The following is an 11,631-nucleotide window of genomic DNA, read 5'->3' on the forward strand; positions in this document are numbered from 1 at the left end:
CAAAGGCAGAGCCCTAGAGCTCTAGTCTTCACAGCTCTTCCCATTGCTGATTCCTAGGAAAATATGCATCCCTTTCCTGGGAGTTTCAGTCAAACGGTAAGAATTGTTAACCTTTACCTGCTTGACTTTATTCCCTTCTCTAGATGAATTTCTGTTCCTGGGAATGGAATAAAATGACTGACTGATCTGAGTTCTGTGCCCATCCCCACTCAAACCCTAGAGACTGAAAAGATAGTACAAGTGGTCCCTGAAGAAAGATCAAGATGCCATCTCCAAATAACATGGAAGAAATGTTGGGCAGGAAAAAAACAACAGATGTCCACTATAAACCAGTTAAGAAATTGTCCTGAAGTATGTTACTTTTATATCTATTGCCAGTTGAGCTGCACAAAATATATACAAACCTTGCCAGGAAAGAAGATAAAATCATTAATTTTTAAACTATTAGTCAATTTATGCCTTTTAAAATTCAGTTAGGTATTACTGCTAGTTTGCTGTGTACATGTATGTGGATTTTGTTTACATATTTTGTGGAAGTTGTGAATATAGGGGTTTTCTTTGTAAAGTAATCATATTTAATGAAGTTAATTTTTAATGCTAGCCTATCATATTTTAAAATATTTTAAAGAATGTAAAATGAAAAATAATTATGCATAACTCTACCACTCAAAATATTTTGATATCAGTTTTCCCCTGCTCTCTCTTATTTCAAATTTGTGGTTATTTGGGTTTTTTTTTTTAAGATTTAAATTTTTATTGGGTACTATATATTATTTTATAGCCTAGTTTCTTCATTTAACATTACAGTATGAGCATTCTCATTGTCATTGTAAACTCTTCATAAAAAGAATTTTAATAGATAATTAAAATCCCACCCACAACATATCCTTACTTCTATATTTGAAAATTTACATTGCTTTAAAAGTTTTATGGTTATAAATAGTGCTGCCATTAATAGCCTCTTGCCAAACTTTGTTTTATGAATTTCAGATTATTTTCTTAAGAAAGTTTCCCAGGAATGGTGTTACTGGATAAAGGTTTACAAAAATGTGTTGGATGAAGATTGTCTTTGCTTTTTATTTAGTTTTCCTATGATTTGATGATTCTCTTAAAATGTATCTTAAATATTAATTTTTTAAAATATTGGAACATTGAACTTAGTATTTATTTAGCAAATACTTTTGGCACACATATTAGGTGTCAAAGAGCACGGTGGAGGGATATTTAATCCAGATTTAGGGAGGAAAAAAAAAGACTTCTAAAAAGAAATGACATATAAACTGAAGAATGAATAGGAGTCAGGAGTAGAATTAAGTATAAAAAGAGAACGTATAAGGGAAAAAAGCATCTCACTCAGAGGAAATAAAATGACAAAACGCATGGTATACTTGGGAAATGACATGGATTTTAATATAGCTAAAGGCAGGAGACTAGAGGGATGACAGAGATCAGATTTCAAAAAGCTCACCTGCAGGAACCGAGAGGCATTTAGAGGGGTTTCAGCAATGAGAGATTCCTACTTGGTTCCTGCTCTCCGTTGTCTCACATTATGTAATTTCTCAGATTGTTGTCCTTAGTTTGGTGAACTTCTCTGCCTGATGCAAAATCTGAAAGACGATATTATCTCAGAGCACAAAGGATGGGTTGGAAAGAAAGGGGAAGAGTGTAGAGGCTTTGATCAATGTAGTTCAGTGTCTGATTTAGGAATATGAATGGGGAAACGTCCTTGATCTAGGCCTTATTTCTTCCCCCATCACAGAATGGTCTCCACAAATTTCCTTAAGTATAGAGTTGTTAAAGACTGGCTCGCCTTCAGCCAACGTAGCTTAAGGAGCATGTGCATATTTCCTAGAAAGTACCCAAGAGTTGGGTAAAGACTTTGTTGTTGTACCCTTTGCCCATTTCAAATTTGAGATTACAAAGAGACTAATTCCACCCACTGAAAAAATGTTATTAACCAATAAGTTCTACCTGGAGAAGTTGAGTTCTATGAGCCCTGTTTATATTTCAGTTTCAACTTCCCATGGGGTTGGGTCATTCTGGCCTCATCTACCTTGGGATGTACAGCTCTCATGCTTCCCCTCAAAGACTGTGACACTGGACACAGGCAGATAGATGTCAATGAATGTAACCTGCACATCTGGGGTTGCTGACTCACCTGTCAGAAAGCCCAGACGTTTTTAAGAAACCCTTAGTCAGGAAGTCATAAAAGCAAAATAGTGGTCCAGGGGATGAGGAATGGATGTCTTTTTTCTGAAATTTGGGGTCCTTTTTCTATCTTTCTCCACAACTCATCAGAGAACTTAATTGAACCACTTTCCTGTCACAATCTTCCCTGTCTGTGAAATAAGGATAATTATTGCTGCTCTTTCCTTTGCCCTTTGATAACTTTACAGGGGTGTTCAGAGAGGTTATGAAGATTGATAAGCCAAATGCTTATAGAGTGCTTCAAGATCCCCATAAGGGAGAGGGCAGCAAATTAAAATCCATTGCTCTGAGAGCAGGAGGGGACAGATACCAGAGGCCAGTACCCAGAGCCCTGACAATCCGCAGCTCTCGCTCTTTTGTGAGTGCTGTGTATGGGGTGGGAGCTTTCTCCCCATGCCCCTTAGTATCAGCTCTGGTCCATGGAGCATGGGGCATCTGTATCATATTCCAACATCCCTTACTTCACAGAATCAGGTCTGCAGGTCTGGCAGTCTTTGATCAATATAAGAAGAAAAGAGAAGGCAGAATCAGTCCTACCCATCCCCTTTTTAGAAGGGACTCTTACTTTTATATTACTGCCTTGAGCTGTGCTGTATAACTACCATCTGCTGCAAATATGAATGAAATGAGAATTATTTTTAATAAAGAACCTGGGTGAACAAATATTGGTCAGTAAACTAGAAAGTGCCTGACACACTTACCCTTTACAGAACATCAAATGTTTTGAGAGTACTTGTCAGCTACTAGATGAGGGGTACATACCATTAACCTTCTTGAGTGTCGATAGTTCATGCATAAAATGGGGAGAGAAATAGATCTTCACTTTCTATAAGGTAATAGTTAAGCTAAAATAAGAAAATCGATATGAAAATTTTTGTAAACTATGAAATGATCAAAAAGTAAATTGATTTTTTTCTGATGATGATCATTCACGTGCATTAGCATTGGGAAAGCCAGAAAAATAGTGCTTATATTTCAATAATGGCTTCTAAAATTTTTTGCCAAATGCATGATTAGCAGGTATCCAGCAGGGCCAGGAACCTGCCTGTTTATCAGCCTTGCCCTGGGAGTGAAGAAAGCCTGGGCACAAGATGTAGCAAAGACATTATCTACCAAACCCAATGCTCCCCTCCCCCCAGGGTATAGATGTAGGACATATCTCCCAACTTCCTTTGTGTCATCTTCCTGAGCAGAATGGATGCCACTCACAAGTCTGACCCTTAAAATCTTCATGATTCTTCGTGCTCTCTTTCACCATCCACAGGCTGAATAGACAGAATAGGATTTAAAGGGTACAGAGGCACAGGATAAAAGAGCTTAGATTTCTAAAAGACTGCATGAAACTGAGCCCTTAAAGACCTATGTTACACTGTGTTGTGACAGATAAACTATGACTGTGCAAAAAAAAATCCCTTGATATTTAGAGGAATTGGCCATAACAATTGACTTTGCCTGCCTAACACACATGGGTGTACCAATGGTGGGGCAGTGATTGCCTCCCAGGGTGCAGGAAAAGGGCAATGATGCATTATCAATCCAGAATTTACAAACAATAATAATAGAAAGCAGTTTGCTTTTTATTATCACCATACACTGACAAATCTAAACAATATCAACAATGAAATGTTCCTTCTCATGTGGTGGACGGGGACTTTGCATGCACGAGGGAGTGGACTCTAGGAGACAAAGACACTGTTCCGCTCGCATTGTGTCCCTGTTTGGTGCATGACTGCTATCGGGGAAAAAACAAAACACAACACTAGGCTTGAGGATAGAATACATGGCTTTAAGTTTCCACTCTGCCACTTCAGAAATGAGGCTCCCTGATACTTCCGTCTGGGAAGTGGATTTCATACTTAATTCACTGAGTCTCCTGACGACCAAATGAGGCAACACATTAAAAAAATTAGTAAATTTTATAAATATCATAAGAATAAATGCTAGCATTATTATTACTTCATTTTAAAATTTATGTTTATGTTTTTTAAGTACAAAGTATTCTCTCAATTATACAGGTGGAGTTTTACTTTATTGAATAAACTACCTCATATATATACACATATATATATATATATATATATACATTTCATACACACGATATGGATAGATAGTAACAAGCAGACAAATAAGACTAAAATTCTTGTTATAGACAAAAATTGATTTCTTGAACTACCATATTGTTTTGGGGGAGGAGCCTTTTACGTTTCTTAAATTATGTCCAGAAGAAAAGAAGATTAAAAGAAAATATTTCTAATACTTTTCTTACCTTTTTGTTACCTTTCTTCCCTCCATCCATTCTGTAGAGAATATTCTTTAAACACGTGCTACAATAGATCCTGGTGTCCAGATGAATAAGGATGATCTCTACTGTCACAGGGCATGGAGTCTACAGAGACACTCATTTATACAAAGAAGCATTTGTAATAAGTATGAACAGGTGCTGTGGCAGATATGTGAATTTTATAAAGCAGTATGTATTTTTTACTTCAACTTGAAAACTCCAATTTGATTGCTAACTTTTGATTTTGCCAATACAGACAAAATCAAGTTGGATTTGAGAAATCGAAATTCAATTGGATTGAGAAAAAATCAATTGGATTGAGAAAATCCAATTACTATTGCATTTTCATAAAGTATGAAACAATTTAACACCAGATATGCAAAAAGAGTATGCTCTCAGAATAAAGTCAGATTCCTGTGTTGACATATGGGGCTTTATTTTAAAAAATTAAAGTTTTCCTTATTTTTTCTGTTTTTACCGTAGATTGTTGAACACTTCATTGCAGGGTACAGGCCCTGGCCTTCAGGCTTTCGTGGTGAAAAGCAGGTCTTGGAGAGCGCAGTTTGCCTCTAGGAGGATCTGGTCAGAGGATTCTATGTGATTTGATGTTGGGAGTTGTGGCCCTGGAGAAGAGGAGTGAATTCCAGGAGAGTCAGGGTGGAGCATGGAGATGGTCAGGAAACTCTACGCATTGGCATTGTCCAAAGGCTAATCCACAAAAGCTGAAAAGGCATTTACAGTTAGGCAGAGGATGAGAGGGCTGTAGGCAGACTTTCAGGCAGAGGAAGCAACTCAGGCAAAGGCAGGGAGACATACAATAGTACAACACTGAAGCTGCTCATTGTGAAGGAAGCATGGTGGTTGAGGGACTGAAGACTTAGGGTCCCAGTAGAGGAAACTGATGGGAACATGGCACTTGTCATCTCTCTTTCTGTATTATTTATTTTGAAGATATTGCTTTCAATTAAATTGGAGTTGATTGGTATGACATGTGAGATAGAGGAATCACCTTATGATAGTAACACTTTTAGATCAGTTACAATTTCAATACCAATTTCGATGTCAAACAATAAATAGCAACATTCTCAATATTATTGTGATGGGATGGCTTTTCCATTACATGTTACAGGGAAGAAACAGAAAAACAATCCCATAAATAAAGATGGGGCTATGAAACAACCTACATAATGCAATTCATTTAAGGAAAGGAGAAATATACACTCTTCTTTTAAAATTGAATTATAGTTGATTTACAATGTTGTTTTAGTTCCAGGTGTACAGCAAAGTGATTCAGATATACATATACACAAACACACATATATATATACTTTTTCAGAGTCTTTTCTCTTGTAGGTTATTACAAAATGTTGAGTATAGTTCCCTATAGAGTAGGTCCTTGTTGGTTATCTATTTTATATACAGTCGTGTGTATTTGTTAATCTCAAACTCCTAATTTATCCCTCCTCTCCCTTTCCCCTTTGGTAATCATACGTTTGTTTTCTATGTCTGTGGGTCTATTTCCGTTTTGTATGTAAGTTCATTTGTTTCATTGTTTTTAGATTCCACATATACATGATATCATATGATACTTGTCTGACTTACTTCACTTGGTATGATCATCTCTAGGTCCATCCATGTTGCTGCAAATGATATTTTTTCATTCTTTTTTTATGGCTGAGTAACATTCCATTGTTTATATACCGCATCTTCTTTATCCATTCATCTGAGGAGACAGATACAGTTTTAATTTTAAGGTAAAGCATTAAAAATCATTATCAAGATAGTAGTCCTCATCTGAAAAGACCTGTTTCTGTTGTTATTTTAAGATATCTGGTTTAACAGGAAAGAAAGGACAAGTTGTAACCCATAGTCTGAACAATTTTTTAGCCAGTTTTAATCCTCCATCCTAGTGAACTGAAGTTCCTACTGCATCTTTCTCAGTAGCAGAAATCCTCAGAGGTCAGTATCTGTGCAGGAGGCCAAAGATTTCGGAACCATAAAAGAAGGCAAGGTGAAGAATCCCAGTTGAGAGACCTAAAAGAAGTAGAGATCAAGGGAAATGGATAATTTAAAAGGAGGTTGGAAGTCAGGGCTTGCTAAAGGAATATCTTTATGGGGTTATACAGAGCCATGACCAAAAAATTCTGCTTTTGTGGGGTATGTATAGGAGTGAGTGTGTTGGACTTGAGGTAGCACATCAGACTTCTTTAACTTCCTCATAATCCTCTCTTTGGGAAATGACACTCTTGAGATGGAAGGGAAAAGCTACCTGAAAGTTCTTTGGGTTTTCATATATGTTTGTCATTAGGAGAAAAGAAAAAGGAAACCTGCCTACCCAAGTACCATCACCACTAAAAAATGTGATGTTTAAGATAGTTCAGTAATTAAAATGAGGAGGCCACACTCCTTCGTTTTTAGTCACAAGCTGAAAACTTATATCCACACAAAAACCTGCACACAGGTGTTTATAGCAGCTTTATTCAAAATTGCTAAAACTTGGAAGCAACCAAGATGTCCTTCAGTAGGTGAATGGATGACTGAACTGTAGTACATCCAGATAATGGAATATTATTCAGTGCTAAAAAGAAATGAGCTATCAAACCATGAAAAGACATAAAGGAACTTTAAATGACTATTACTAAATGATTGAAGCCAATCTGAAAACACTGCATACTGTATGATTCCAATTACATGGCATTGTGAAAATGGCAAAACGATGAAGACAGTAAAAAGATCAGTGGTGACAGAAGTTAGGGGAGAGCATAGGAGAAATGAATTGGCAGATCACAAAGGCTTTTTAGAACAGTAAAACTATTCCGTATGTCACCATGATAGTGGATATTTGCCACTATGTATTTGTTCAAACCCACAGAATGCGTAATACCAGAATGAACCCTAAGGTAAACTATGGACTTCGGGTGATAATGATGTGTCAGTGTAGGTTCTTCAGTTGTAACAAATGTACCACTGTGGTGAGGATGCCAATAGTGGGGAAGGCTGTGCATATATGAAGGTAGGACTGTACGTGAAATCTCTGTACCTTCCACCCAGTTTTGCTATGAACTTAATGTGCTCTAAAAAATAAATTCTATTAGAAAATAAGGAGGCTGAGAGTGATGGTAACCTAATCAGTAAACCTGGCTCCCCTACCTGCTTTGACTATTAGTCTAAAATACATCTGCAAATACTGATGTGATTTTCCAGTGATATTTGGTGAATATGTAGATGTAACACATTTGTCCTTATTTAGTTGTTCCATGGACCACTTTTGACTGGAGAAGAAATGAAGTCTCCAACACTTCTCTTGTGGATTTCTAGATCAATAAGCACCTTTATATTGCATGCTATGTGCCTTGCTTTATAAGTACCATGGCATATATAAAAGAAAGTAGGTTCCTATCTTTAAGAAGTTACTATATACTGACTCTTAGAAGTCCTGACATTGGACTAATGAGAGGTTGGAGAACTGAAGAGGGAATTTAATGAGTAAATCACCAAGCACTAAAGATGAGAAGAATAGCTATTTCTAGGTGATGTTGACTAAATACAGAGGAAGAATTTACCAGTTAAAAAAACACTTACTTCTATAACAGATAAAACGCCGAGTCTCAGTGACTTAAAAAAAAAAGTCTATTTTTTCTCTTGTCACAGTGTAAGGTGATTACTTCTAGCTAGGTAGCCACCTATATAATTATTCTAGGACCAGAGCTTCTTCCATCTGTGGCTTTGCCTCCCACTTGAATGACACTCAGTGGGTTCTCCATTCAGTTGGTGGCTGGGGAAAGAGAGGACCAGGCATGAGATTATGGGAGGTTTGAATAGGACAGTTCAAGAAGTGGGGTGCATTAGTCCTATTCACAGTCTGGCTAGAACTTAGTCAGTGGATGCAATTTCCTGCAAAAGAGACTTCGAGAAGCAAACTCACTGTGCTTCCAGGACACAAAGAGAAATGAGTTTGACATACAACCAGTTTCTCTCTCCAAGAAAATAACGAAAGTGAACTAAGCCTCAGCAGGTCAAAGCAGATCTCAGACTGTGAGCAATGGACTCAGGGGCTGGAGACTGACTTGGAAAAGAGGGTCTGAGGTGGCTTAATGAGAAACAACACCCCAGAAGGACTGAGTGGTAACTTCTTGACCACCTATGAACAAATTATTGAAATAGAGAATATGATGAAACTCTGGAACAGGTAGAGAATAATAAAGTTGTTGTGACTCAGAGGAGTGTTCTTTTTCCATACCCGGGAAAGCTAAAGGAGGGAGCAGCACATTTTAGAATGACCAAAGGAGACAAATACTCATCTTAGGACAAAAAGAGACAACAATTAAGGAATTAGAGAAAATGAGCTGGGCATCTATATTTGGGGATTGAGTTACAGGGAATTTGAACTTTCTTGTGAAATCTGTCTCTCAACTGACCTATATATATTTGCACATATTGATTAAATGTGTATTCGGATAAACTCGGTAGGTATTATCCTATTCTCTGTAAATTGTACCATTAGCTACCTAGCACAAAATCCTCCTCCTTACCCTCAATCATCCACCATTATTGACATTGGGTATAAATTGTAAATCAGAGGCAGCTGACCTCTGGCTGTCTTTGGAATGACTTTGTGATCTGATTCCTACTTATTTTGCTTCATCAGGTTTTACAACTAAGATCTTTGAACCAGATCTATTTAAGTTTGGTTTGGTTTGCTTTGGATAGTCTTCAGAATTCATTGACCTGCTAGCTTCAAAGGTATCAATACTTTTGTTTGTTTTGTTTAATGAGTTATCACCACATAATAACAATTAGCACTGCTGCACAGGTTGTGGTGTCTGTGTTAGAAACCAATTTAGGTTCTGCACTTATCTCACCTCTTCTGGAAAACTCGTTCTTCCCTCCCTATTTTGAAAATTATCCCACAGGAGCTGCCATTCTGTTATGTGTTCTTACCAACCTGGCCTAAGTAATTGGTCTAGGAAAGTATATTTACATGACTCATGATGGGTCAATCAGGGACATACCCAATTTGCAAGTTTTCAAGGTGGAAATGGTGGATGGCAAGTCATTTTCTCTTACATGACAAAACTGAGGGTGCATGAGGCCAGGAGGTATCCATGGACAGGAATAAGTATTCCTGTGGGAAAAACCAGTCTTAGAGGAAAAATTCTGAGTGGACAGAAGGAGAAAGTACCACTTCTACTCATGAATGAGACTCCTGCCTTCCTGAGCTTTGGTTAATTGAGCTAATAATTTCAACTTTCCTTTTCTTCTTTTAAACCTTTCATTTGTTGATTAATTGATTGTGTGTATGTGTGTGTGTGTGTTTAGGCCAGTTTAGACTGAATTGTCATTTTGATCAAAATGACAGCAACAATAAGAGTCCTGATTAAGACATCTGGGAAATTTATTTATGAGTGTACATAGAAGAATGGTTTTATTTCAGTTAATTCAAAAGTGGCTTTTATTGTAAATCATGGCAGATCTCAAAGACTGTTCATGCATAGGAAATATAGAGTACTCTTTGACAACCCAGAGAAGTTTCCAACTGTTCAAGTTTCAGTTTCTCACTCTTCAAAATGGGAAAATGTGTTTGTAAGCTTGGTAGACATTCTCTAAAACAATAAATCTGAGTTATCTAATGTTTTAACATTTTGTTGATATATTCTTTATCATGAAGAAAAATATATTCATGGACAATATTTGAATTGAGAAGAATAAAATCCATTTCAAGTTTGGCTTATAAGGCAGAAGAAAACATCAATTCAATAAAAAAGAAGTAATTATCTTTTTTTGCCATCCAATTTTTCTTAGTGGTATCTGAGCTCCAATATAAGACAGAAGGTGGGGGGCTTGAGTATGTTTCTAAAATGACTGGGCTCAATTCTACTAAATGATATAAAAACCCTAAAATAATCTATTAAAAGTATGATCTAATTTATCTAGTAATCTGTAAAGGTTAATCAAATTTACTGTGAGACTGCTGGAGCCCTGAATTTCTGATTTGAAGGTCTTCTGTGACCCCAGCACAGAGAACAGAAGAGTGCCCTGAAATAGTTCTCATCCCCAAGGCCCCAGGATAAAACACAGACAGAAACATAAGTGCAAAATTGACTTGGCTTTTTAACATAAAACAGGCCTGCTTCTGTTGGGTCTTTCTAAACTGCCCTTTCTTCCTGCAACACCCCAGAGAACTAAACATCAAATACCAGTGAAAACAAAGGAAATACCTTGGGAGTAAACTCAAAAATCCTCAAATCCTCCTCACTGTGATTCAAATACAGCAGAATTTTGAATATGTGAAAGTAATTCACTAATGTGCTGCATATACACCCTCATAAAAAGACTGTTAGGATGGGTGTATATTTAAGATTCTCAAGTCTTTCATAATAACTTTGAGTCACATATAAACGCTAAGAAATCCATTTAAAATATATAGCATTTCTGACTATTTGACATAGGGTAAAATACAACCCTTTTTCTTATTGTTCTGTTCATTTGATATTTCATTGTGAAGTTGTAGAAACTAAACAGGTGAGATATATGCACACGTCTGTGTATATATGTATATACTAGTATGCATGCATATACATGTGTGCATTTTTATATATGCAGCAGTGGGGACTTGGATAACTGTATTAAGTTATGATTTTTGCTTTTTTAAAAAGTAGTTTCTGTTTGATTGAGGGAGTGAATCTACTTGAATCTCTGGGAATACATTTTATAATATTAATAAGCCCAGACAACTTGAGGTCTCAAGCAATCTTTGCGGAACTAGGCCAAATATTCTAACTTCTATTTTTCCATTGTATGTCAGTAAGCCAGGATTTCAAGGAAATCACATATAAAGAGAAAATGCCAAAAATACCCACTTATTCTGTAGGAGGACTCAAAATGTTAGGTTTTGATTTTACCCTATTTATTTATTTTTAACAAATGGCTTTTCTTTTTCTTGTCAGGACTTCATCAATAGTTTGGGGCCTTCAGAAGCCCCTTGAAAGACTCCAACCATCTTTTGCTGTCTTGCCCTTCTTACACTCTCCTATGCATCTGGATTCCAATTTTGTATATTTCTCTGAACGTAGTTTAACCTTAATTATTTTGCATATTTTCTTCCATTTACTTATGGTGTCCTTGCATATAAAATAAACATT

This window comes from Eschrichtius robustus, chromosome 4 (assembly GCF_028021215.1).
Source record: "Eschrichtius robustus isolate mEscRob2 chromosome 4, mEscRob2.pri, whole genome shotgun sequence".
Lineage (NCBI taxonomy): Eukaryota > Metazoa > Chordata > Mammalia > Artiodactyla > Eschrichtiidae > Eschrichtius > Eschrichtius robustus.